Raw genomic sequence first — 27,338 nt, 5'->3', positions numbered from 1 at the left:
GTGCCTACACCCCTATTCAACAAGAGACATTTTTTCAGATCCGCTTGTAGTTGAATACAGAAGTGCGTATGTCCAAATTACAGGCATTTTTAAAATAAAACGCATGATAATGGTCCTGATTCATTAAGGAGAGCAAAGCAAAAAAACGTGTACGTTTTCTCCTGGACTGAACCATATTACAATGCAAGGGGTGCATATTAGTTTATTATTTTGCACAAAAGATAAATACTGGCTTTTTTTCATGTACCACACAAATACTTGATATCTTATTTTTATACTGAAATTTATAGTTGATCTAGGACATGCTCTATCCCAATTATAAATCTGTCCTCACATTTTAAATTTACCTCCCCCTCCAAAATATGGTTTTGCCAAGGTTCAAAGTTAGTTATTTTTTTGCTTTCCTTTCCTTAAGGAATCAGGCCCAATATGTTCCTTTTGTGTGCCTTAATGAATCAAGCCCGATGATGTTAGGAATACGCCTTCAATGCTTAACACATCTTTTTTTCTTTTTAAATTAAGCTTGGTTTAGCACCACTTAATTCTATAATAACTCATCAGAGTGAGGGGGCATTGGAACTATCTTTGTTACATGTGGCACTATTGTACATTTGATTGCATTTATTACATTATTAGAATTAAACCCATAAATGTGCTTTTCTATATAAAATATGCCTGGAATGTGCAAATGATGCCACATTGAAACTATAGATTGAGGCCCAATCTCTGCCACCTCTTGCAATACATAAACATTTGCATGCTGCAGAACATTGCCTTCCTCTTATTAAGTCGGGAACACCCTTGTAAATGTGCTCCTTCCATTCCAGCTAATATAAATGACTTGTTAAGCAAATTAAAATCTTGTTTTTGCATGCTAGCAAAAGGAATAAAACAAAGCATAAGGGTGCAGACAGCCCACATTCAGCAAAGAAGGTCCCAATCCGGACAACTCCACCTATCGGAAGGAGCAAATGTTGTACTCACACAGGGCCTGATTCATGTTCGGATGTACGTCCATTTGTATGGCGTATCTTTTGTGAAATAGTTCCTTGCATGCTCAGAAATGGACCTTACGTCAATGACCGCAATTAGATGCAATTCATGTCTGAAGGCAAATGACAGTTGCAACGGCCTATGACTTGAGGGGCAGAACATAGGGAGGGCAGGGGCTTACTATCATAGGCAATGTACAGTAAGGGTGTGCCGAGGGTATTCAGACACAGATGTGGCCGATTCAAGTCCAGGGTTTCTCTACAGTGCGTTTGGTTTCAGCCATATCATTTGCACCAGCTACAGGGCATGATAGTGATGACTGGCACAACATATTTTTCTTCTTTTAAAAAATTACAATGCTGCGTGCCACTAGCTAGCATAGAAAATTTGTATGCATGTAAGATAGACTGTAGAAAGCATCTTTATGTATTTAATATTAAAAAATCTAAGAAAAAAAAATTAATCCATATTTTTTATTCAGGTTTATACTGTTAAGAGTTAATCTTATATTGCACATATGTGTATACTCAGTCTGTTCTTTCTGTCTGCGTACAGCAAAGTACTGCATAGACAGAGTGTACTTGCACACAGATTCAAATTGAAATGTATCTTGCGGTACGCTTGAATTGAAATTAGAACGTTTACTGACCACCGTGTCTTGGTTTTGGTTTTGGATCTGGATTAACTTTGTGTTTTGGTTTTGGCAAAACTGCCCTGGTGTGTTTTGCTTTTGGTTTTATATCCCTATTTTTTTTTCTAAAATCCCTATTTTTTTTTTGCTAAAATCACATAATTTGGCTCTTTTTTTGTTCCTACATTATTACAACGTCAAAAACTTTAATTTCCAGTCAATTTTTGTCAAGTGACGAGAACACTGCTACCCCTGTTTCTGTATGGAGGGAGGTACTTATGGAATCCAAAACCTGTGAGATCTGACAATGCAACAATGACGTTTTGCCTCGATTCAGATCCAAGGATGCAGGAAAGTACCAAGCCGGCTCGCGAGCCTACTTGGATCCCCTAAGTTCGGGTGGGTTCGGTTTTCAGAAAACCGAGCCCGAGCATCTTTAATTGAAATACGGTCGGCACTATGCCCAAACTCTGTGCATTTTTTAAAAGACAACTGACATGCAGGTTGTATACAGACTTGATTCAGGCCCACAGATTCATCCTTTTTGAACTTCTAAGTTAGCTCTTGTGTGCCTACATTTTTCTTTTTTTAAATTACCTTTATTGTGTTAATATAGCATTTACATGCAAATAGTTATAATTGTGTAGCATCCCAAACACATATATTATCCAGTACATTTAGAAGTACTGTATTTACTTTTTTATAATACCAATGCATTTCATAATCAAAATAAATGTAACTTCTTAGAATAATATGATGAATCTCTCTATATATCTTGCTGTTTCCTGCAATGAGTCCTTCAAATCCTTTGAATTTCTGAAATGGTCCAGGTACAACAGTCATTATTATCTCAAGCCATTGTGATGTCACAGTGTGCAGGTATCCTAGCAACACAAAAACAAAATATAGATAGAGGGCTTAGGGCAGACTAGCTGTATTCTTTTTCCAGAATGTAGAATGGTGTATGGATTTGTGCAACTGAAAAACATCTCTAAAGTTACATAAGGTAGCTGAGGTGTTCAGACAGCCTTATAAACACATCTCACAAAATTCATTCCAGGAATTAATCATAACAATCTTGAAAACTCATATTTATGTTTAAAGGAGAACTATTTGCCATACATTTCATTCCAGTAACTTGCAGAATTATGGGAGCTCCATATGTGGCAACAAAATTGTCCCAGCTGTAAAGCTCCCCAATTTCTGAGCCTATTGTGCCGTAGAATTTTGGATAGTGTAAAACCTGTATTCTCTAGATAAAATGAATTGGATCTTCATTCTCTTCAATGTGTTTATTTTAATGCTCATGTTGTCAACACAGACGAAAAATATTTCCAACAACAAAATCAACATTGTTTACTACTAAGGGGGGAATTCTATTTGCTGTGATGTTCTGCCGAACATCGCGTCTCCTCACATTTTCAGGTACTGGGGTACCTTAACATCGCAAATTTCTCCTCGCACCTCTATAGGATGCAAGGAGACATAGGCGATGTTACATCACCGCAGAGTGCCTTCATGACTGTTCTGGAGGCTAATTTAATCCCCGGCCCTAAGTGTATTTTGAGCTATAAAGGTCATTAGTGTTGTGTAGCTGGAGCACCCTCCGTTATGAATTTTTCTTTTCCTCTCATCCTTTTTCGTTGATTTCTAACATATAGGGGTCTATATATTAAAGGGTATGAAGCTCTATCTCCGTCGAATATGGGTGTTGGGTTTCGATGGAAATAGAGATTCGTCCTATAGAGGGGTCACCTGTGGCAATATCACCGCTTTTGCTGGCAGTAGCACCCACAGGCAGTAAGAGTCACCATTTCTGGATGGCAAAAACTTCCCTTATGTAAAGCAGATAGAAGACTGTTTAACAAGAATCATGTTGGTATAAGACCGTAGCAATCTCCCTGTTCCAGCAGGCTCACCAAGTGAACAGATCTGCAAGCAATTCCTGATGGAGTATAGATTTCTGGCAGTAAGATGTAGCTGCAACAATAGATATCAGGAGCAAGAACTAGATCAGAAAGCACTTTGGAACTGGTAAAAGGCTGAACTGTAATACCAACCTCAACAGAATCCATAAACAACCTGAAGTCTCTTCTGCAGGCATTTTTAAAGGGACAAAATTTCCCATGCTAGACAGCACTCCCTGCAGGGTTATTACCAGGCCAGCAATGCTGGGATTGGCCAAAAGGTGTTGATAGGCTGTAGATGGGCCGGGACCAGGATCTTTTCCACGTGTTGTCCTCTACTGCTGTAATGGTGCCTTACTGTCTGGCAAAGTCCAGCGGCAAACAATACTGATATAAATTGGTTAGAAAGTCTCCTGATCCTAGTTGATCAAGAGCAATGACTCATTTTAACCCCTTCCAAGCTTTTGTATTGTGGAAACGGCTTGAGAAAGTGCTGGCTTCTTGTTTTGGCCAGATGGTGGGGATATCTTGACATGAAGTTGCCAGGACACCATTTTGTAATCCCAGGGGAAAATAACTAGGTGAAATTAAACCAATAGTGTGTCTACTGGAAATTTGGACCAGTTTACTAATTCCATCAGTCTCACTTGTAAGTTTATATTCGACACCTGTGCAGTAACTTCAAAGTCTCTATTAAAGTTGTGATGGATGCAATGAGCAGATGGGCAGGTTGTCTTCGGATCCCGAGACTAAGGGAAATTTAATAGCAGCCAATTAACCTACCAGTATGTTTTTGGAGTGTGGGACAAAACCGGAGCGCCCGGAGGAAACCCATGCAAACACGGGGAGAACATACAAACTCCACACAGATAAGGCCATGGGTGGGAATTGAACTCATGACCTCAGTGCTGTGAGGCAGAAGTGCTAACCACTATGCCAACGTGCTGCCCACATTAATCCATATGCCTCTTTTCCTTTTCGCACTCAAAGGTATTTCAGAGTATAAATTAAGCAGGTATACAAAAGAGATATAAAAAAGGAGTATATAGTGCATATCCGCTGTTATTTTTTAAATCGTTTAGTCTAAACAAACATTAAAAAATAAATAGTGATGCATGATCCCCGAATGGGGTAGATTCATCTTGCGTGCCAGAGTTCAAAGCTGTTAAAAGCAGAAGAAAGATCTTTTGCAACACAGATAATCTGCTTCCAATATTCCGGTATACAGCAGATCCTGTCCTACTCTTGCCGTACAATTTATACCTCCAGCAGTCTTTCTCAAGGCAGTAATGAGTAGGGGACACTTTATATTTAGTATATTCTAGGTCATGTTGATGTTCGAAGATAGTATATAAAGATCGAACATCGGTGTGAAGATTATGTAGTATATCTAATGACTGATTGTTATTTTCTATTGAATTCATGTATGACAATGTATATTATAATGTAATCTCAATGTGTGCTTTGCTAGATTGCATGAGTTTGAACCTATGCAAGCGTCAATAATCTTTAGAAACTAGCCAGCCCCGGGATAAATAAGGATATTGGAGGAGTTTGAAGTCCCAAAGTTGTAAACCATCTAGCCACTCAAGCAAAGCAGAGGTGAGGGATTCTCTGAGATGCCCAAACATATATCTTAGTGATAGATAATTTACTTTGGAAAGCTCTGTGTCATTTTGGGAATCACATTGAAAATGTAATTCCTAGGGTGGTGGTGAAGAGCCTGTAAGAAGGGTATAAAATCTTCTGCTTTAGACAATAACATTTTCATTTTCATGAGGGGTCCTATCAAGACTGAAATGTCCAATATTTCTCAATTGTGTTCCCTCACACACCAGGGGTTAAATGTATGAACATGCGGGTTCTTCAACACCCGCGTGTTCAGCGTGTTCGGCGATTAAATTTCAAGTGGCGCTGCATTGTAAAGGGAAGTTTCCCTTTACAATGCAGGGCCGCTTGATATTTAATCGCCAAACACGCTGAACACGCGGGTGTTGAAGAACCCGCATGTTCATACATTTACCCCCAGGTCTTAACTAGTAAGTAGTGACTCTGATTTTATTTCCTATTTTATTTTCTGAAACTTATTTGTGCAACATATTGTATATATTGTTATTAATGTTTGTAGCTAAGCCTTGGAAGCATTTTTCAGGTTAAATAAATTTAATCTAGTATGCTCTCCGTGATTCTTTGTGAATTTACGTAGCCCAGGGAGGCTCATGCTACATGTGTATATGATTTAAGTATGATTATAAGTGGTTCCGGTGAACGTAAGGACACCATAATAAATCCTTCATGGTGGCAGAAAAGGTGCATTCATTGCTAAGTGACTAAGGTGACGCCAGTCATGGCCAGCTGTTCAGATTGCAGTATCTGGGACAGGCTGGGCGTTTGTGACAATCGGCCATTGCTTACAACATTTTTTGTCCCATATAATCGATTGTAACTTATTAAGAACATCTAAAGTGTCTTTTAAATAAGATCTATTAATAAAATACTATAGAAGATAAATAAGATCTGTTGGATGTAACTACGGAAAAGAGGGCTCCCTGAATTTCGGGAGCCTCCTGGAAATTACCGTGAGAGTAGGCAAGTATGCTTAAAATTAGCAAATTAAGCTTCATAAAAACGGTAATAAATACCTAAAGTGGAAGCTGAGCAATGCTAGCAAGCAACTCACTTTCATAAAATTGTTTATGGAACTATACCCAACAAATAATCACATTAAAAATACCTACAGGATAACGAATAAAACTTGTTGCTAATTAAAAATGAAAACGGCAAACCTGAATATCACCTCAGTAAGACTAAGTAGTGAAAATTTGTCTCTATTATCCAAAACTATGTATTTCCTGAACTAAAACAAGCGATACATTCCACCCTGGAACGCTGTTACTTCTGCGTGCAGGAGCTTATAGTGGTCAAAAATATATGTCCCAACACATTTCATCCTCTGAACTGTCCCAAGGGTCGGTAATGATCGGCAGTTGGATAGCATCTATTTATATAGGAACAGATGATTGGCTTACATGTATGCTAATCCTGTTATTATGCTGTTTGCGCTATGGGGAGAGGGGGTTCTCCATGCTTATGGATTTAATCATAATGTAGGTATTTCATCTGTAATTAGTAAAGGTAAATATTAGTTAGCTGGTTCTAATCTGACATAAGAGAAAGGGAAGTATATATTGATATATGATAGTAAACAAAGCATAAGTATTATACTTAGACCACAGAATTTTCTACCATCGTGTACGATTTTCGGTTACAATTATCCCTATTCAAAATAGCATCATGCAGACTCTTCATTACAACGTTATTCAGTTGTTATAACATTATACAATGGAGTATTGATGGATATTCAATAAATCAATAATCAATAAATATATTGTTCTCATTCTTTAGACTGAAATGTATAAAAACAATGCTAGTTGTTTTTATGATACCTTAATGAGTTGTATTAAGCAATGCTGATTGTTGTTAACATATCTTAGTGAGTTGTAGACTGAAAAGGATAACCTTGTATATAAAAATAAAAAATTAAAATATATAAAAGACGAAAGCAATAATAAACAACATAAAAACCTGGATGAATGTGATTGTTCACACAGGTTTTTCTGAAGCACTTTGATGCTTATTTACGTCAGAATGGATAAACAGTCTTGGCAGTGTCTTCAGCAATCAAACAAAAGAGTCACAGAAATAAACAATCCCATAGCCCTAAACTCTGGCTATCTCAGTTAGGTCACTAACTGGTCACTGGCCACTTTTTGGTAGCAGTCTCCCACCCACAACACAAGATAGCTATTTATGCATCCCCCCCAGCACTACTCTAGCTGATTCTTTGATTGTTTAGACCCAGGTGCTTGACCTGGTCTGCTGTGCTGTGTGTGTGTGCGTGTTCATGCAGATTTAACCCTCTTTACACCTATTGGCTGTGGTTTCCCAGGGAAACCATCACTCTTTCCTCCACTAGAGTGTGGAAATGTATCCCAACTGCCACAATATATGCTATGTATATGTATACATACCACATATATGTATATATATATATACTATAAGTGTATACCTATATATATATATATATATATATATATATATATATATATATATGTATATATATATATACAAAATAAATGTAGATACAAACATATATACAGTGGTGGTGGGCTCTCAAACTGCTGATCTGGGTTTTATATAAAGTTGGAAAGTACTTGCACAATGCAGGGTTAGATGTGATATTACTTAAAATAATTGAAATCAGGAGATCGCACATATATCTTAAATATATAGTATGGTTCCACTCCTAAATATAAATATATAATACATAATATAAGTAGGGTGACTGAGGGTTTTGCAGTAAAATTGAAAATTAATAATGGGGGCTATTGGAATAATAGGTAAAAGCCAAAATACCTGCACCCAAACTCTGCAAACGGGTGTCGCTGTCTACAGAACCAGGTGTTCTCAGGTGGTCTCCCACCCTGTTACTTGCCGTGCTCCACTCCGCTTAGCTTTGAACATTAGCTGGAGTTGGGCATATCCCAAGTGGTATGACTGTAGTTTTATGCCTCTCATATTGACTCAACAATGGATGCATTAGATGATCCTAACCATTCCGACCTTTTATGTGTGTATTGCTAAATACAATGACTATTCATCTGAAAACGCTAAACACCTTGCAATTAGGTGCCTGGTTGGTAAATCCTGAGCAGAATCCTAGATTTAGAGATGAGCAAAGTTGCAGTAAAATTCTTGTGAATTTGCGGTGGAACAGGCCATTTCTCGCAGGTGTGAAGTCTTTGGGGCATATTCAATTGACGGCGGGATCGCCGAAATTCCTGCGCTCTAAAAATATTACAGTGAATACGGTAATTCTGCGCGTAAAAACCGTTAATACGGTAATTTACTCGCTGGATTTCAGCTCGCAGCGAAATTCAGCAAGATATTACCGTATTAACGCTAATATTTTTAGAGCGCTGTATTTTCGGCGATCCCGCCGTCAATTGAATATGCCCCTTTGAGTCGCACTTTTGCTTTGCCAATGTAGGGAATTCCAGTCTGTATTGTATTTGTAAATTTGCACCTTGCTGAATTTATAGTGAATTTAATTATGAATATAGTTGGGATGAGAAAAGTCATTTAATTCAGCTGTGTGGTGTGGTTGGTGTAGTTCTAGAAACATTTAAGACAAATTCCGAGAAACGCGACCAAATGCGGATCAATATTTTGCAGAACAGTTTTGCAGATTTTGTTCATCTATATTTGCATTTGTAATAAATAGCACTAAAAATTGAAATCTCCAGTTCTTTGCCAGTTGTTACTTTTCTTCCTACTTTAGTGAGTTAAGGAATCAAACACGTAAAATATGTTACATTTTCTCGCTGAATTGTGAACAGGTGCCTTGTAGGTAATATATTTCTGTCTTATTTGACTGTGCATATCAGTTTGCACACAGTGATATACATGCAATCACCGACATTTGTACAATATCGACATATATTACAGTTACTTCAAAAGCATTTTTAAACAACTGCTTTTGCAATGCTATAATTCCATCACTTTTGGAGAACACAACTACAATTTCTTAGAGTATAAACACACAGATGCCTCATCTCTGTTCTTGGTTGGACAGTTTGTTGAAAATTATGAAACAATGCAGGCGTTTTGGACAAGGGTTGATAAGAACTATAAGCAGTGGTTTGTTATAAAATACAGAAAGCATAACAGGTCTGATAATTTTTAGATGCAACATCCACTTTTAAACTATTTTAGAAATGCAAATTGTTGATAAAATGTGTATGCATGATTCTCTGTGTTTCTTTATTTGAAATTTGAGATTCAGAATTCTCTTGTATTATGCTTTTCTGTAATGTTTCAGATTACGCAGGCAAAACTAATTTATTGACCCAAATACCAGGGAACCTTATTATACGGAGATGGGACATAAGTTTTGCAAATAGATATTATCCACACTTTTGTTGAGGAATAAAATGAGTCTCTTATTGAGGATCGCTCCCAAGACAGACAAAGTAAAAAGTTTACCATTTTTTTTAGCACTTATATTATTCTTTCCTGGATGCTGAAGACTATTCACTGACACTGATCACTAACGTGAAACAATATCCCCTTACTGCTTTGAATTTGACCATTCTCCTCTAAAGTTCTAGAAAAAGACCCCATCTCTAGAGGCCCGAAGCAGTGGCGAACTACCATGAATGCTGGTCTCCCCCCTCCGAGACTCCTGTGGGAGTTCCTCCACACCCCTGGGCAAACACATCAACCCCTGAACACCTTTACTTTAATGTTCATTGTCCCTTACTCTCTCTGGACATTCTGTCGGTGTTACACCCATGTTATGAGTCTCTATGCTGTGTTCATTGAATTAAATCCCTGTCATCATTATTTGACTCACAGCTCAAGTCTCTACAGCTCCTTTTGGTTCTCACTCGTCTTCCTCTCGAAAAAACGTATTCCCTGCCTGTACATAAGTTATCAACTTTCCACACAGCGAGTCTCCTGTCTGCAACCAGACAATGTCTATGCAATCTGTATGGATTGAACTTGGGTTCTACATGGACACTGCTCACTCACCTCAAAGACCTCAGTTAAGGTTGAATAAATTAACTATCAGCATTTATATAAATTTTCTCAGCATGCTTGCTCCACACAGGAACATTTCAAATTCTTCTCTTTACACTAAGGCATTGGCTGGGCTCTCTTTCAATCCCCGATCTTGCCACTAACACCTGCACCCCTACCTGTGGTGGCTCTCTAAGTTAACCCCATAATGAGCACTTCCCAATAACAGTGCTTAACCTAAATGGACATTACATTAAATTTGGATGAATCCCTATGAGTAATCTGGGTGTTCATATCTGTGAATTTTTGAGGCCCTTGACTCTTTCTGCATATCAATCTTTGGGATGGTATAGTGCTCCTAATTGACTTTTTGGTAAAGGCTGTTAAGTCTAATAAACTAGTAAATCCCTGTCTCACTCCATTTTCCAATCCCTGCAATCAGGCATCTGTCTCCAACATTTCACTGAAACTGCTCTTACAAAACTGATCAATGATCTACTTACTGCAAAGTCTAAGGGGGAGATTCAGTTAGCTGTGATGTTCCTTAGTACATCGAGGCTGTGCATTTTTACTGTTACTACAGTCAATTCTCCACTCATATTTCATCGCGTCTATGGGACTCGAGGAAAAATCAACAGAGATTTCTTGCAAAAATCCATTAGCCATGATGTCCTGAGGAACATTGCATCTTATTGAATCTCCCCCTAATGGTCATTCCTCCATACTCATTCTCCTGGTCCCCTCTGCTGCTTTTGACACTCTTGATCACCCTCTTCTCCTACACATCCTTCACTTTGTGACACAGTTCTTTCCTGGTTCACTTCCTACGTATCAAACCACTCCTTTAGTGTCTCTACCTCTGGCACATCCTCCCCTCCACTCCCACTATCTGCTGGGGTCCCATAAGGCTCTGTTCTTGGTCCTTTATTTTTTTCATTGTACACCTCTTCTCTTGGGGCACTAATTTGCTCATTTGACCATTGGTATCACCTCTGTGCTGATAACACCCACATTTATATCTCTTTCCCTGACCTCTCCCCTTTTGTACTATCTTGTGTAACCAACTGCTTTTGAGCTATCTCCACATGGATGTCCCAACGCTACCTAAAGCTCAACATATCCAAAAGAGAGCTTATTATCTTCCCTCTTGCCAGAATCACCACATGACCTCAAATCTCTCCCACTTTTAATAACACACAAATTCCTCAGTCTCCCAAGCCCGCTGCCTTGTTGTCATACTTGACTCTGCCCTCCACTTTAGACTTTAGAGTCCCTCACTTCCAGACTCTCTCCCAGTTCTGTCAATTCCACCTTAAAAACATTGCCAGAATACACCCTTTTCTTACGCAACATGCTACCAAAACTCTTATCCGATCTCTGATCGTCTCCCGTCTTGACTACTGCAACCTCCTGCTATCTTTCATTCCCGACACACATATAGCCACACTTCAATCTATCCTAAATGCTGCTGCAAGATTCTCTCACCGCCCCCACATCTGCTGCACCACTTTGCAAATCCAAACTCTGGTCCCCTGTGTCCTCTTGTTATGTGCGTATCGTCGCTAACCAATAACGATTGTCGAACCTCGATTTGTGTTTCCAAAGCACAAAGATTTATTTGCAATAAGTGGAAAAATATGCTCAAGCGAAGTAATAGTAAATACAGCCGTTACTTATCGCAGGCGCTCTGGATCCAGTGCAGTCATTCAATCCTGAAGTCTGGGGACAAGAAGTCTGCACTCTGGATCACAAGCTGCTGCTTATATACACAATCAAATACAGTAATACAATGAAGATGGTATAGCTTGCATCTATTGGTCCGGGTCTCAGGAATGTCCAAGGGGTCGTCAATCATTGGCTGGTTCATCCTAAGGAATCCAAAGGAGGGGGTCATCTCTGCAGGGGGTATGCTCTGCTCTTCCCGCCCGGATTCCTTAGTCTTAAGTAGTTCATAATTCCCTATCATTCATAACTTGCGTATGCACTCAGCGATTCCCTCGCAGAGTGAACCAAACAGTAGGATATGTAATAAGGTTCATTATGATACCACTCATGATGTTATTCCTTTAACCCATTCCGTGTATTTCACTAATATGCATGTAACTCTGATATAACATATAAATACTACTATATTTCGACATAACTGACTATGTGTTGCAACTACCATTAATGTGTACTATTTCATAAGTATGCGTGTTTGTGCGAATGTATGGTAAAAGACCGATTACTGTTACTGCCACGTGTAGTGGATGCGTACGCCCTTTCACGCCGTAGCGTGCCCTTGTACGTCATAGCGTACCGTACGCATCTTTTCAGACAAAGACAACCAAGTTTGCTAGACTTTAATTGAAATGACTTTATCCAATTTGCTGACTTCGACAGTTCCACCCTTTGATAGTGTAATAAACTATCACCCAATCACCGTTTCAAGTTCAGGATTATACAATACTTCTTCACAGACCATGATCTCAGTATCTGGTACCACCCTTTCAGTCTCTTTCTCAGTGTTACTCCCATGAGACCGTTTTCCACACTTCAACACAGTAGGAACACATTTGACAACTAAACCAATTGCTAAGATGACACCCAGTATAAGGAGAAGGAGCTTACCTACACTTGCAATCATTTCCTGTACCCACTCCCCCAGACCGGAGAACCATTTTGCTGGGTTCAACCATGAAAACCAACCCGCCACCTTTTCCCCGACCTCATATAACGAAGAATTATGGCTCTTTCGAAATTCCCATTTCAGCTGCAAAATTTCATCCATCTTCCGGTCTATAACCTCTTTAGGGTCTTCAGTATTATTAGTAATGTACGTGCAACATTTGACACCGAACTGGGTGGCCAGTGTCACACAGTACCCACCAGTAATAGAGGTGAGATAATTTAGTACCAGTCTATGTTGCACCAACTCCTTTTTGTACGCTTGTAGCTCCCTTCCAGTATACCTGAAAGTGTCATCATACATCTCGGTGATATTATCTATTAATTTAGCTAGGTCTTGGATATATTTAAAGTTTAATGTTCCCCGAGCGGTCCTGGTGAGATCTAGAGCAACCATAACTTGGAAACCAGCAGTTTCACTAATCAATTTTGTAGCTATGGGTTCCTCACCAGGAATCATATTTCTCTTGCCACGGTGTTCATACTGTGTGTGTATGTATGGTGGTGATGTAGTCTTGTGAATATCTATCATTTCTTCATGAGTAATAGTCATGATTTCAGGAACCAATTTAGCTAGGAAACACAAGCCCTTGGAACTCGGAGTCACCCAGGAATAAGCTTTTCTTCCACAAACAAAATACACATCCTCAGGGAGAACATAAGGGACGGTATGCCCATGAATTATGTCACACAGAGTTTTGATAAAACTACCCATGCCTAGTGTCTCCATCTGCTCTAGACATGTGTCGGCATTAATGACATTTTCACATTTATCTGTAGAGACTTTTCCAATAGATACCTTCTTATGTTTGGTTATACGCCCTAACTTGTGACTTCCATCAGCATTCCTGCCTAGTAGTGACCTTGTGAGTCTCTCTCTAAAATGAGTGTGGCGAGCCATTGTCTGATCTGATAGGTCAGCCTCCCAATTCTCCAGGCGCTTTGCATGAGATATGTTTAGGCACAGCAAAGATCTGCCTATGGAGTATTGTCGAAGCGTCAGACTAGGGGACCTAGTGTTATTGTACCTCCCTTCTATGGGCCTCCCACCCCTTAATTCGAGTACTTCGGATATGTTTAAAGGGAATGGCACTAGTCCTATGTTATGCTGCCCTTGAGGCACATGAGAGCACACCCAACACTCGGTTTGGTTTAGTACCTTACCCACCAGGGAGTGATAATCCTCCAAAGGATGCCCGCCTATATTCAGAGTACTGGGGGACTGGCATCGTTGGATGCATCTCTCTTCAACTAGGGAGTTGCAGAACTTGCAGATACAATACTCATCAGACAATAGCCCCTCACACTGCCTCCGAGTTCCTGAGCTAGCAGACCTTTTCATAACCCCTGGACCAAGTTTGATAATGGGCTGCTCAGGATATCCTATTAACTTTTGTTCGGCCTCCACTTCATCCGTATCACTCCCAGAACTCTCCTCCGTCCTCCATCCTCCTTCACAAAAATAGAATGTCCTAGAAAAAGTAAAAACAAGGAAAATCCTGGAACAAAAGAAAAACAAAAACAGCCACTCCATCGCTGGAAAGATAGTTCTGAGGCAACGTCTCTGGTTCAGGTGTCTCAACTGCAGGCTTTAGGTCTCCCGGAACAGGTTCACAAGTGACAGTTCTATGTCGTCGGTCTGAGTCTTGTCTTGCACTTTCTCCGGATTATGGACTCTCCTGCAGTGGGTGGAATGGACCCAAGTGTCTCTCTCTGCAACCTTCAGTGATGTAGTACTGGTCAGCAGCACTTGGTACGGGCCTTCCCAACGGTCTGTTAAACAACCTGAACGTAAGAAATTGCGGATCATAACATAGTCTCCAGGTTCAACATCATGACAGTTCGTTTCTGGCATACCAGGTGACAGCATTTTTAGTTTTTGTTGTTGTTGTTTCAGCTGTCTACTCATTCTTATAAGATATTGTACAGTCACTTCATTATTACACTTTAAGTCGTCTTGTGGACTCACGATCAAATGAGGTTGTCGTCCGAACAGTATTACAAAGGGGGACAGATTAAGAGGAGGTCTAGGAGTGGTTCGAATGCTGTGGAGGACCAACGGCAAAGCCTCAGGCCATGCCAACCCAGTTTCAGCCATTATCTTACCTAGTTTGTTCTTGATAGTACCGTTTACTCTCTCCACCTTACCACTGGCTTGTGGTCGGTAAGGGGTGTGAAGTCTGCTACTGATTCCCATGAGTTTACACATATTTTGGAAGATATCACCAGTAAAATGGGTACCCCTATCACTTTCAATGATTCTAGGGATACCGAACCTACACACAAAGTCTTGTACAATTTTCTTTGCAGTGAACACAGCAGTATTAGTGGCTGCCGGATATGCTTCTACCCAACCGGAAAACACATCAATACACACTAACACATACTTTAGATTCCTGCACGGTGGTAGTTGGATATAGTCAATTTGTATTACCTGAAAAGGTCCGTCTGTAGGAGGGATGTGGGATGGCTCAGTTGGAATAGTTTTCCCAACATTTTTCCTCAAACAAGTAAGACATGACATTGCTTTCTTACCAGCTTGAGAGGAAAATCCGGGAGCACACCAGTATGCTCTCACCAGTTTGCACATACCTTCTTTATCCAGGTGAGTCAGGCCGTGTGCTGCTTCAGCCAGGCTTGGATAGTATGTTCGGGGAGCTACAGGCTTACCTTGTCCATCCCTCCAGAGTCCTGAGGACTCTTGACCACATCCCTTCGCCTTCCAGACCGCCTTCTCCTGCAGGGAACACAAATCTTGCATTTCAATTAATTTCTGCGTGTCTAATGTCTGAAAAACCATCATAGTCTCGGTCGATACAGTCATAGGTTGCCCTGCTGCCCATTTAGCAGCTTCGTCTGCCCTGTTGTTGCCCAATGACACTGGGTCTTCTTCAAAGGTATGGGCTTTGCACTTTATGGCGGCTACTGTTCTGGGTAACTGTATCGCTGTCAGAAGTCCTTTTATGTGTTGTGAGTGTGCCACTGGTGTACCTGCTGCTGTCGTAAAGTTTCTAAGATGCCAAATGGCCCCAAAATCGTACACTACCCCGAAGGCGTACCTAGAGTCAGTATATATATTGGCTGATTTACCCTCTGCCAATTCACACGCTCTCTTTAGTGCTACTAGTTCCGCCACCTGGGCTGAGTGAGGTGGACCAAGGGGTTCAGCTTCTACCACATCCTGATCGTCTACAACAGCGTAACCAGTACATAGCTCTCCTGTCTCTGTCTGTCTATGGCAACTTCCGTCTGTATAAAACGTAAAATCTACATTTTCTAAGGGGGTGTCACGTATGTCGGGCCTTGCAGTAAAGGTCTGATTCAGGTGTTCCATACAGTCATGCGTGTCAGTATTCTTGCCTAACTCATCATCAACCAGGGTCTCCTCACCTCCCACCCTTTGTGTCTCTTGAGACACATACGGAAGGTATGTAGCTGGATTTAGGGTGCTACATCGTTTGATGGTGATGTTTGAGGGTGCCATCAGGGCTAGTTCCCACTTTGTGAATCTAGCTGAAGAAACATGTCTGGTTTGGGCTGAATTTAACAGAGCTGATACAGCATGGGGTGTATAGATGGTTGAATTATGTCCTAATACTACATCCTCGCTCTTACTTACTAGAAGGGCCGTTGCTGCTACACTTCTGAGACATGTTGGGAGTGATCTTGCCACATTGTCTAATTGTGCACTGTAGTATGCTACCGGTCTGCTAGCGTCACCATGTTTCTGTGCGAGGACACCTGCTGCACAGCCATCAGCTTCTGTACAATATAGCTCAAAAGGCTTTTCATAATCAGGTATTCCCAATGCAGGTGCTCTTGTCAGACTATCTTTAAGATTAAAGAACGCTTGCTCTGACTCTTCTGTGTGTACGACACGTTCTGGTTTTGAGGAAGAGACTAGCTCCTGCAATGGTAATGCCAGAATAGAAAAACCTGGGATCCAGGACCTACAGTATCCACACATCCCCAAGAAAGTACGAATCTGCTTCTGGCTCTGCGGCAGGGTCATGTGTTGTATGGCCTCAATTCTGTCGGTTGTCAGGTGTCTTAGCCCCTTAGTGAGGCAGTGTCCTAAGTATTTGACCTTAGTCTGACATGGCTGTAATTTATCCTTTGCCACCTTGTGCCCTGTTTGTGAAAGATGAAGCAACAACAATTTAGTATCATGTAAACATGACATAAAAGAATCAGAGCACAACAACAAATCGTCCACATATTGAATTAGAACAGACCCATTGTGGGGTTGAAAGGATTGCAAACAGTCATGTAAGGCTTGGGAGAAAATACTGGGGCTGTCAATGAACCCCTGGGGTAGTCTGGTCCATGTGTATTGCACTCCCCTGTAGGAGAATGCAAAAAGGTATTGGCAGTCAGGGTGAAGAGGGACTGAAAAGAAAGCAGAACATAGATCAATGACAGTAAAATGACTGGCAGACGGTGGAATCTGCATGAGGATGACAGCTGGATTCGGCACTACGGGGAATTGGCTCTCAACAACTTTGTTAATTCCCCTTAAGTCCTGGACTAATCTATAGCCCCTCCCCCCACTCTTCTACACAGGGAAAATGGGACTATTTGCTGTACTGGCTGTACGAATTAAAATCCCTTGTTGTAACAGCCTCTCAATAACAGGATATACCCCTAGTTCCACCTCCGGTTTTAATGGATACTGTGGGATTTTTGGAGCTATCCTACCACTTTTTAGATTGACCATGACAGGGGCTACGTTTGCCATCAGTCCAGTGTCCTGTCCATCTCTGGTCCATAGGGAACCTGGTATTTCCAGCAACATCCCCTTTACTTGAGATGGACTTTGTTCTATAACAGGAGAGTGTAACATTAACCTTTGAGGGGTGTCCAATATGTCCTGTACCTCATGTGCAACCTTCTCGGGTATATCTAGGAACACACCATCTGAAGTACAGTATATGACACATCCCATTTTACATAACAAGTCTCTCCCTAGCAAGTTAGTAGGAGCCGCTGCAGCCAAGAGAAACGAATGCTTAGTATGCAGAGGCCCGATAGTAACTTCGGCGGGTTTAGTTAGAGGATAATGTAACACTTTTCCCGTCACCCCCATAGCTGGAATAGTTTTGCTGGTCACCTGTAGATTGAAAGGAGAGGTTATCACAGATCGGGCCGCCCCTGTATCTACAAGAAAAGTTTGTTTCCTGCCAGCTATGTCAACTATCATTGTTGGTTCTTCACTCTGACTCTCAGTTAACCTCACTGGCTGTAGACTATAGGTATGACCTGACCCCTAGCGCTGACTCTCGATTTCCCGCGCAGCATTTGCTGCCGTAATATGCGCGGGTAGATGTGAGTCTTCTAGTCTATGTGAATCCTTTCTTGGAGGATATCTATGTGACCCACCCCTATGTGTATTGAGTCTTTCTTTATTACACTCTCTAGCGTAATGTCCTTCCTCGTTACAGTTGAAACACCTGATCACTTTAGGTTTCCTGTTATATGGGTTGTATGCTGGTGGTCGTGTGTGCACCCCTTCTAGATCCTGTATACTTACCGTCATTAACTTATCACTTTTCTCTTCCCTTTTCCTAAAAAGGTTCTTGTCATGCTCCACAGCAGACTCCCTAAGGAAGTCTACCGTGACGCCTCTCCAATTAGGTAATGTGGTTTGTACTCTCGTCTTTAAATTTTCCCTAAGGCCATCCATCAGTACCCCTACAGCTACCTCTCTGTGATGTGGGTCCTCACTTATGTTGGATATCCCAGTAAATCGTGCGATCGCTGTTATAGCTCTAGCAAAGTAATCTGAGGCAGTTTCAATATCCTTTTGTTTAATGGTGAAAATCTTACTCCAATTTACCACTACTGGAAAACAGATGGCTAAGTGTTTGACAATTTGTTCTATATTCCGTTGGTTAATCTCATCAGTCAAGGTGTCATCTTCCTCCAACAAACAATCTCCAATAAATTTTTGTATGTTAGTATTGGGAGGAAGACACGCCCTCAACACTACCCGCCAATCCTTACTGGTTGGTTCGTGAGCATTCCCTAAGTCTTTAACAAATTTCTGACATTTAGCTAACTCTTTTCTAGGATCTGGGAATTCAGTCATAATGGAACGTAATTCTGATCTAGTCCAGGGACAATGCATTGTAACATTTCTTAAAGGAACTACACCATCCTTATCCGGTTTCCCATTGGGAACTGATATTGTGCGGACCGGGCACACCCTCTGGTACACTAACTTCAGGGGACGCTACAGGATTTACAGGCCCTGGATTTAGAACACTTTCACTCCTAGTGATCACGCTACTCTCACCTATCTCAGCCATTTTCTCATACTTGCGCTGAGCCTCTAGTACATTAACAGCATGGGCAATGGCCGAAATCACAGTGGGTTCATCTTCATTTTCAGATACACTTGATTGAAACTGATTTAAAACAGGGTACAACTTAGTAATTTTTCTATTTTCAGTTTTAACAACGGCTGTACTTACCCCTCCCGCCACATAAGGTGGCGGGGGCGCGCTTGCGCTGAGTTCGCCACGCTTCTCAATGGTTACATCCGCCTTGCGCGCGCTTTTCGCCATGCCTATTTCCGGTTTGCATTCGCTGCTCTGCCACGTGTTACCTTCCATTTGCCACAATTTTAAACAATCATTATGTCTATTTCTCTTTTTCGTTGACTTGATCAACCATATTTTATCTTTTACAGTATTCAGTACCTCTGCATTAAAACTCCCTATTGTTGGGAAAGGCCTATCACAATCTTTGGTCATCCTGACCCACGTGTCACAATACACAGTTGCATATGCACCATATTTCTTACACATGAGAAACCTCGCTGAACCAATAGGGCCTTCCTTAGGCAGTACACTGACTATCTCTAGCGTATGCTTAGCACTCATGTTGAACAATATACCTTCTACCCGGAACACAGACACACCGCAATGCTCTGTTCCTTCCGGCCAAATGTGAAATACAGACACACCGCAATGCTCTGTTCTTTCCACCTAATAATTTCAACTCTGTTGCTATACTCACCGCTAGAGATCTATAATACTCGGTGAACGTATTTCCTTTAGCCGCACTCACTCGCTTTTCTCGCCCCTGGCGAGGGTCCCTAATACAGAAATATCACTGTGGGCCCCAAGGGCTATCAGCTCCTCGATACCCTGGCTCAACCACAAAAATCTGCTGAGTTTATTATCGCTGGGAGCGCAAAGTCGATACAATCAACCTGCCTTTCCAGTATAATTCCTCCTAGCTGCTTCACCAATTCGCACTAACGGTGCGACCGGATCGCACTGCCTACCAATACTAATTATTAGCAAACTATTGGTAGCGCTTTGCGAAAACCCAGTTTTCGCATTCGGTATACCTGCCCTGTATACCGTCCTTCAGTTGGGCAATCCGCCTCGTCAGACAGCAACTGAGCACCTCAACAATAAAACAGTGTATCTACGTTACAACATCACACACTATACACCTTTTCTGCGCAGAAAATCAAAAGTTCCCAACAATAGTAATAATGTCTCAGAGGCTTTCACAAGTAATTATACTATGCATGTATAATAACTATCAAAACGATTGTTTAACCACGTGGCAAGTTTACCGGAAGTTCGCGTACGCACAGCAGGAAGTACACATACGCTAAACAATGCAATACAGTTAAAACGCACAATGACAGAAAAAAGAAACAGTTTTCTCTTTTGTCCCTAAGTTCTAGTTAGCGTGCCCTAGATAATGCAAAATGGACATTCGGTTTCGCAACACAGAGTAAAATTCAGGTTTTGAACACCATGCGTTCTTACCCGTTTATGACGCGTCTCCACCCTTTGTTGAGGAACCGAAATCCGTTGGTCTTGCGTATCATCGGCAACGAAACCTCCAAAGCTCACGAGCCCCCAAATTGTTATGTGCGTATCGTCGCTAACCAATAACGATTGTCGAACCTCGATTTGGGTTTCCAAAGCACAAAGATTTATTCGCAATAAGTGGAAAAATATGCTCAAGCGAAGTAATAGTAAATACAGCCGTTACTTATCGCAGGCGCTCTGGATCCAGTGCAGTCATTCAATCCTGAAGTCTGGGGACAAGAAGTCTGCACTCTGGATCACAAGCTGCTGCTTATATACACAATCAAATACAGTAATACAATGAAGATGGTATAGCTTGCATCTATTGGTCCGGGTCTCAGGAATGTCCAAGGGGTCGTCAATCATTGGCTGGTTCATCCTAAGGAATCCAAAGGAGGGGGTCATTTCTGCAGGGGGTATGCTCTGCTCTTCCCGCCCGGATTCCTTAGTCTTAAGTAGTTCATAATTCCCTATCATTCATAACTTGCGTATGCACTCAGCGATTCCCTCGCAGAGTGAACCAAACAGTAGGATATGTAATAAGGTTCATTATGATACCACTCATGATGTTATTCCTTTAACCCATTCCGTGTATTTCACTAATATGCATGTAACTCTGATATAACATATAAATACTACTATATTTCGACATAACTGACTATGTGTTGCAACTACCATTAATGTGTACTATTTTATAAGTATGCGTGTTTGTGCGAATGTATGGTAAAAGACCGATTACTGTTGCTGCCACGTGTAGTGGATGCGTACGCCCTTTCACGCCGTAGCGTGCCCTTGTACATCATAGCGTACCGTACGCATCTTTTCAGACAAAGACAACCAAGTTTGCTAGACTTTAATTGAAATGACTTTATCCAATTTGCTGACTTCGACACTCTAGAATCCAAATCATATTACTCACACTTACCTACAAAGCCCTCAACCACAGCACCCCTACATATATCTCAAATCTTATATAAAAAAACTCTCCCTCTCAGATCTACCTTTGAACTGCGCCTTGTCTCATCTATAGTAACCACCTCTCACTCGCTCCTATAAGGCTTTTTCTGTGCTGCTCCCCACTTATGGAATTCCCTACCACACTCAATCAGACTTTCCCACAGCCTTCAAATCTTGAGACATTCTCTAAGAAAACCATCTTTTTTTAAAGCTTACCTTATCCCTGATGATACTATTCACACTAATACACCCTCAAAGCTGTCCCAATCTCCACTCTAAGCCCCAATCGCTCTTTTTGTTTCAGCTGTGCCCTCTCGTGGCTGCAGGCCATGGACCTGCTTCCAAACTTGCAGGGTGATCATGGAACCTTCTCCCCTCTGTCCCCGGTGCCTGGCTATTACTCTCTCCCTACCCACGTCTTCTCAGCTCATACTAGCCTTATGCTGCTAAACAACTGTTTCTATTGTGTCTTCTGTGAGTCTTAGTGCTGTGGCTACTTATTCAGTCTCTGGGAGGTGTGAATAACATCAGAGGGGGCGTTACATGCAAGTTATTGATTGCTCATATACTTGACATTATAGCGCTGCTTTTTTCGTTTGTGTTTTGGAATTCCTAGAAAATTTGTTACACATTCATCAGCGTTCCTAGACTAATTGCTTAGACTAAGCAATCAACAATAACAGGAATAACCCCAGCAGGTTTTGCCTTTAATTAAATTGCAGTTTTAAACATGGCCAGCAAAATCGCTGAAAATTGTCAGTTTGACAAAACTGAAGTTTGATACATTTACCCCTTAGACTTTGCTGTAAACAGATCATTGATCACTTTTGTGAGTGCAGTCTGAGTGGCATGTTAGAGACGTTAGCCTGATTGCAGTCCAGAATGTAGTGAGAGGAAAGGAAATGAGATAGGCAGTTGTACACAAATTGCTCAGGTAGTTTGGAGGCAAATGGGAGGAGAGAAATAGGGTAGTAGTTGGAGAAGAAGATTGGGTTAAACTTGGTTTCATAGATGAAAATATTTTCTAACATTCACATTCCACTTTAAAGCATTCAAGTGAGTGCATTATAGTTTATATACTTAGCAGCAGTGAGAGAATGATGGCACTGCCTTTGCCAATGCAATTAGCGCATTCAACAGTGCATAAATCAAATGTATGTGACCGTTGGCTATATCTTTGGTCTTACTAGCTCATAGAGCAGAAAATGTACCCAAATTCCAGGAAAGAAACATAACCAAGATTATCTTGCATATAAAGGCTGCTGGATCATGGACTCTGCCTTTGTATTGCCCACATTTTTCCATTGTTATTTTAAAGGTGGTAGTGCTCCAATAGCCTGGCTCACATGCTTGGGAGAGTTTACATTTGATAGAATTTTATGTGTGCAGACCAGATAATTTTCCTTCATAATACGAATATTCTTAGTAGCTCATAACATACATGTAGTGAGGGACTGCAAACATGGCCTTATCCGCCCAGTTGTTCAATATCAATGTGTATGTCAGCTAAAGAAAAGCGGAATTTCAGCAAAATGAACTTCATTATACATTAATTCATTTTTGCATTAATTAACCAAATGTAATTGTAATATATTATAAATATATTTTCCAGACTGAGTGGTCATTTAATTAAACAAAAATATTTTTCAACTACTGTTGGGCTTGTAAATGCAGTGCAATTCTCCCATCTGTATCCAGTTCAGATTAGTGGGTGCAAACTTAGAAGGTCAAACTAGACATATTCAGTCATTGGGTGAGCAGTCCAAATCACTGGTTTACTTGTTACAATAAATGTCACATGAATTGAAGTTTTAATAGACATTTACTCCACTTTTACACATGTGCCTTATAGTTTCTGACATTAGCCTGGGGTCAAACTATGCTGTGATCAGGTAGAATTCCATTAGTCTAACCTATCTAATTAAATAAAAAAAAACATTAAATAGTATTTCATCCGAGCTGTCTATGGAGGTTTGGATATCCCAGAATTCCACTGGCTATATATGCAAGGAAACTAAAATCAAAAACACAAAAGTGTGTGCTGCAACAGTATACATATGCGTGTCATCCCAAGCATGATATTTCCTGCCTGAGAAAAGCACATAAACCTTTCTGGAATGTAGCAGTGATGGATACCAGATCTGCTGCATAAGCTTTCCAAATTAGACATCTCTAGAATAAAACTTCACTAATTTAGTGCCTGCTGCCATTGTTATTATTTAAAATAGAACGTTTAGTGAAACCTCCCTACTGTGGACGCAGTGCCGGGCAATAAATACAAAGCTGTCAGTTATCTGCACCTGTTGCCTACACAGTGTAGACACCAGTGAGGGATTTATAGATGCTACTTGTTGTACTGATAGGACAGAGAATGGTTTGAATCTGCTCAAAAGATAAAGCACAGAAACAGTTGCAGAAAAACTGATGTTGGAGCTTAGGTAAAGATGTTATTACTAAATAGCCTGACTTAAAAATCCATCTCATTGCCTTAGAGGATACATTATTCTACAGAGAAACGAATATTTGTCTGTGTGTTTGTCCCCAATTGTAAAGCGCTACGGAATATGTTGGCGCTATATAAATAAATGATGATGATGATGATGATGATGATGATGATGGTTAACATCTTTAGATACTGAGGCATGACATGGCACTGTTTATTGATCTAAAGTGAGGTAAGAAGGACAATGCAAATAAAGATTTATTATGTGTATTTGCTATATAACCAGATCTGCAAGATTTGTCCATACCTGAATTCTCCAGCTGTCCAATCCAGGAGGACTGAATGTGATTCTCCAGAACACACATCTAAGGCTGGTTACACACTATAGAAAACTTCTCCAGATGCGATATCGTTGACAATATTACCCCCCCCCCCAAAAAAAAAAAATTCCCAATCAGCGTGTCATATGTACACACTATGCACATTTTACAAGATTTACCTTCAGATCTGTGCTCTTCATCATAACCATTGACTGAAAAAATTGTGTCTTAGCACATAGAGATCTATGGACACTGCCAGTTGTGAGTGCATACACATTGCGGAATTGAAACGACATTGTTCCATCGTTCATCAAGATTTTTAGTCTGGTTTAAAAATCAAATCAAATGATACGAGGTGCTTTGGAACCATAATCATTCATAGTACAAACGAATGCAATATCGGGTAGTGTATTGTGGTAGTGTATTGTGTGATTGGCAGATTATCGTTAGATAAACTTGTAGTGTGTACCCAGCCTAAGAGTCTCTGGAGTGGGACCCCATCACCCAGATATGGGGGAGGGGGCCACAATCAAAAGCAAGGGAAATGTCCACAAACTAACGATCTATGTGGAATATCGCAAGTACAACTCTGGCCACAAAAGTATACTTTCCTGTAGTCCAGCATTCCGACTATCTGGCAGGTCCCTTAACATCTTCCATGTGCCTGTCCCTGCTCTGTTCACTCCAGCATGCGCCCAATGGTGATATCTTAAGCACTCTCCATGATTCTGCTGACCCAGTATTTTTTCAGACAGGCAGTGGGAGCATATAGGAGTGAGTGGAGCATTGTTGGGCACTCAGAAGACATCAAGGAGTCCATCAGATAATTGAACACTGAATCTCAGGTAAGGGACCTGCTGCGATTGTTCTTAGGGTATTCCACTCAAAGTGGAATTTTCAGTTTTTGAGTGGAATTATTCTTTAAGACTACTAATTGTTCTTAGTGAGATAATCCATGTGATTAACAGAGTCAGCTGAGAGATGGTAGCACAGGTAGTTCAGGATATGTATGCTTACAGTTTCAGAGCTTCTGTAATAAAGTTACTGATGTGAGCATATTGTTCATGTTAATTATCCTTTGTTATAGCAATGAAAGAAATTAATTAATTTGGCAATTTATTAAAATGTATTAGATGGGGCAGTGGCATCAGTAGGAACCTGTCCTGGTGAACAATCTGTAGTAAAGTGATCACAATCCTGTTCCTTCTGCGATGCTCTCAGAAATTGAATAAAACAGGCAACGCTATCTTCAGATGTTGCTAGCTGTCTGGGTCAAATATATATACGTTTTCACAGTCCCCATAGACATCTATCATTTTGCAGTCCCCATAGCCACCTACGGGGACTGCATTTGCAATTGAAGTGGCTGACTGCAGATTTACCATCATAAAAACTCTTTGGAAGTTCATAAATAGGCCCCTTTGACAGTACCTCAAAGGAAATATATATCAGCGGCCTCCATTGACGAAACTCTTTCACTTACTTAGATGTCACTATCATTACATTATTATCCAGCAGGATTGCAGTACATTTCCAAATATAAGGGACCAGGAGCTGATCAGAACCTGTTATTTGAGGACATGATCAGCTTTTCATTCTCCCTATGCCAGCTATAAATATAACATGTATTCCTGCACTTTTTCTGTCATTCTCTTTTGGTTTTAATTTTAGATGTGCTTTACAACACTAAGGGCTAGATTTACTAAACTGCGGGTTTGAAAAAGTGGGGATGTTGCCTATAGCAACCAATCAGATTCTAGCTGTCATTTTGTAGAAAGTACTAAATAAATGAAAGCTAGAATCTGATTGGTTGCTATAGGCAACATCCTCACTTTTTCAAACCCGCAGCTTAGTAAATCTAGTCCTAAGACTTAAGTATTTCAATCAGTGCTGGATTAACGGCAAGGCCACAAAGTCTGAGTTAGTATAACTGGTGATATGCTGTCACTTCTGTAGTCAGTCACTGCACCAGATCTTACCTCAGGGAAATGGGGTCAGATACAGTAGCAATTCAAGCACTGAATGTCTGTCAAACTTCAAAACAGTGCACAAGTCATGCTGAGACATGGGGACGAAGTTCCAAAACCACCGTGTGGATTCTTCTATGCATGACCACAAATCCCTTTTATGGTCAAATAAGTGGCTGGAACATGGCACTCGAAATGGGGTCTGGCAGTGCAGTTGTCATTATGGCAGGAAATGAGGAAATGAGTCTCTGCAATACAGCAGGCAATGGAAGCATTGTATCTCTGAGCAATAAGGTTGGCAATGAAGTGTCTGTGTGTAATATGGCTGGCAACTGGTGTATCCAGTGTAGCTGGCAATGGGGGATTTCTATGCTAGGTATATCAGAAAGCCTAAAGGGAAAAGGCAAGACACACCACTAATCTCTTCCCCCACTCCCCAGGTACTCACCAAATCCTGAGGGACAGCTATGAAGCTCCCCACACCATTTGCACCAACGACTACACAATTGCCCCTCTCTTATGACCACCTCCATTGGGCTGTACTCCCTAGACTTCTACTGGATCTCACAATGAGACTCGCTAAAGAGGTAAGCAGAGCAAGAAAACACATGGGACACAGAACAACGGTACCAGTACAATGGGTTATGGGCAAGCAACCACCTCACCAATGGTTACCTCTTGTTGACCCACACAGGAGGATTACCTTATAGAGCATGGAAGATTTGATGCTCCCATTCCTCCTCCTCTGGCCCATCATGGGTCACCAGCACTCTCTTTTGCTGGTTTGCTTATGCCAGGTCCATTCCTCTCCAGGAACTAGTGCCCTACTCACCACTATCAAGGGCCTTGCGCCCTACTCGCCACTATCAAGGGTCTTGCACCCTACTTGCAACTATCAAGGGCCTTGCGCCCTTCTTGCCACTAGCAAGGGTCTTGTGCCCAGCAGATACAAAGGCTTAGTACTCTATGATAGCAAGGGCTTAGAGCCCACTAAACTAGAGGCATTATGCCCATCCAAGATAAGGGTCTACAACCC

Source organism: Mixophyes fleayi, chromosome 5, assembly GCF_038048845.1.
Source record: "Mixophyes fleayi isolate aMixFle1 chromosome 5, aMixFle1.hap1, whole genome shotgun sequence".
Classification (NCBI taxonomy): Eukaryota; Metazoa; Chordata; class Amphibia; order Anura; family Limnodynastidae; genus Mixophyes; species Mixophyes fleayi.
This window is presented reverse-complemented; position numbering follows the sequence as displayed.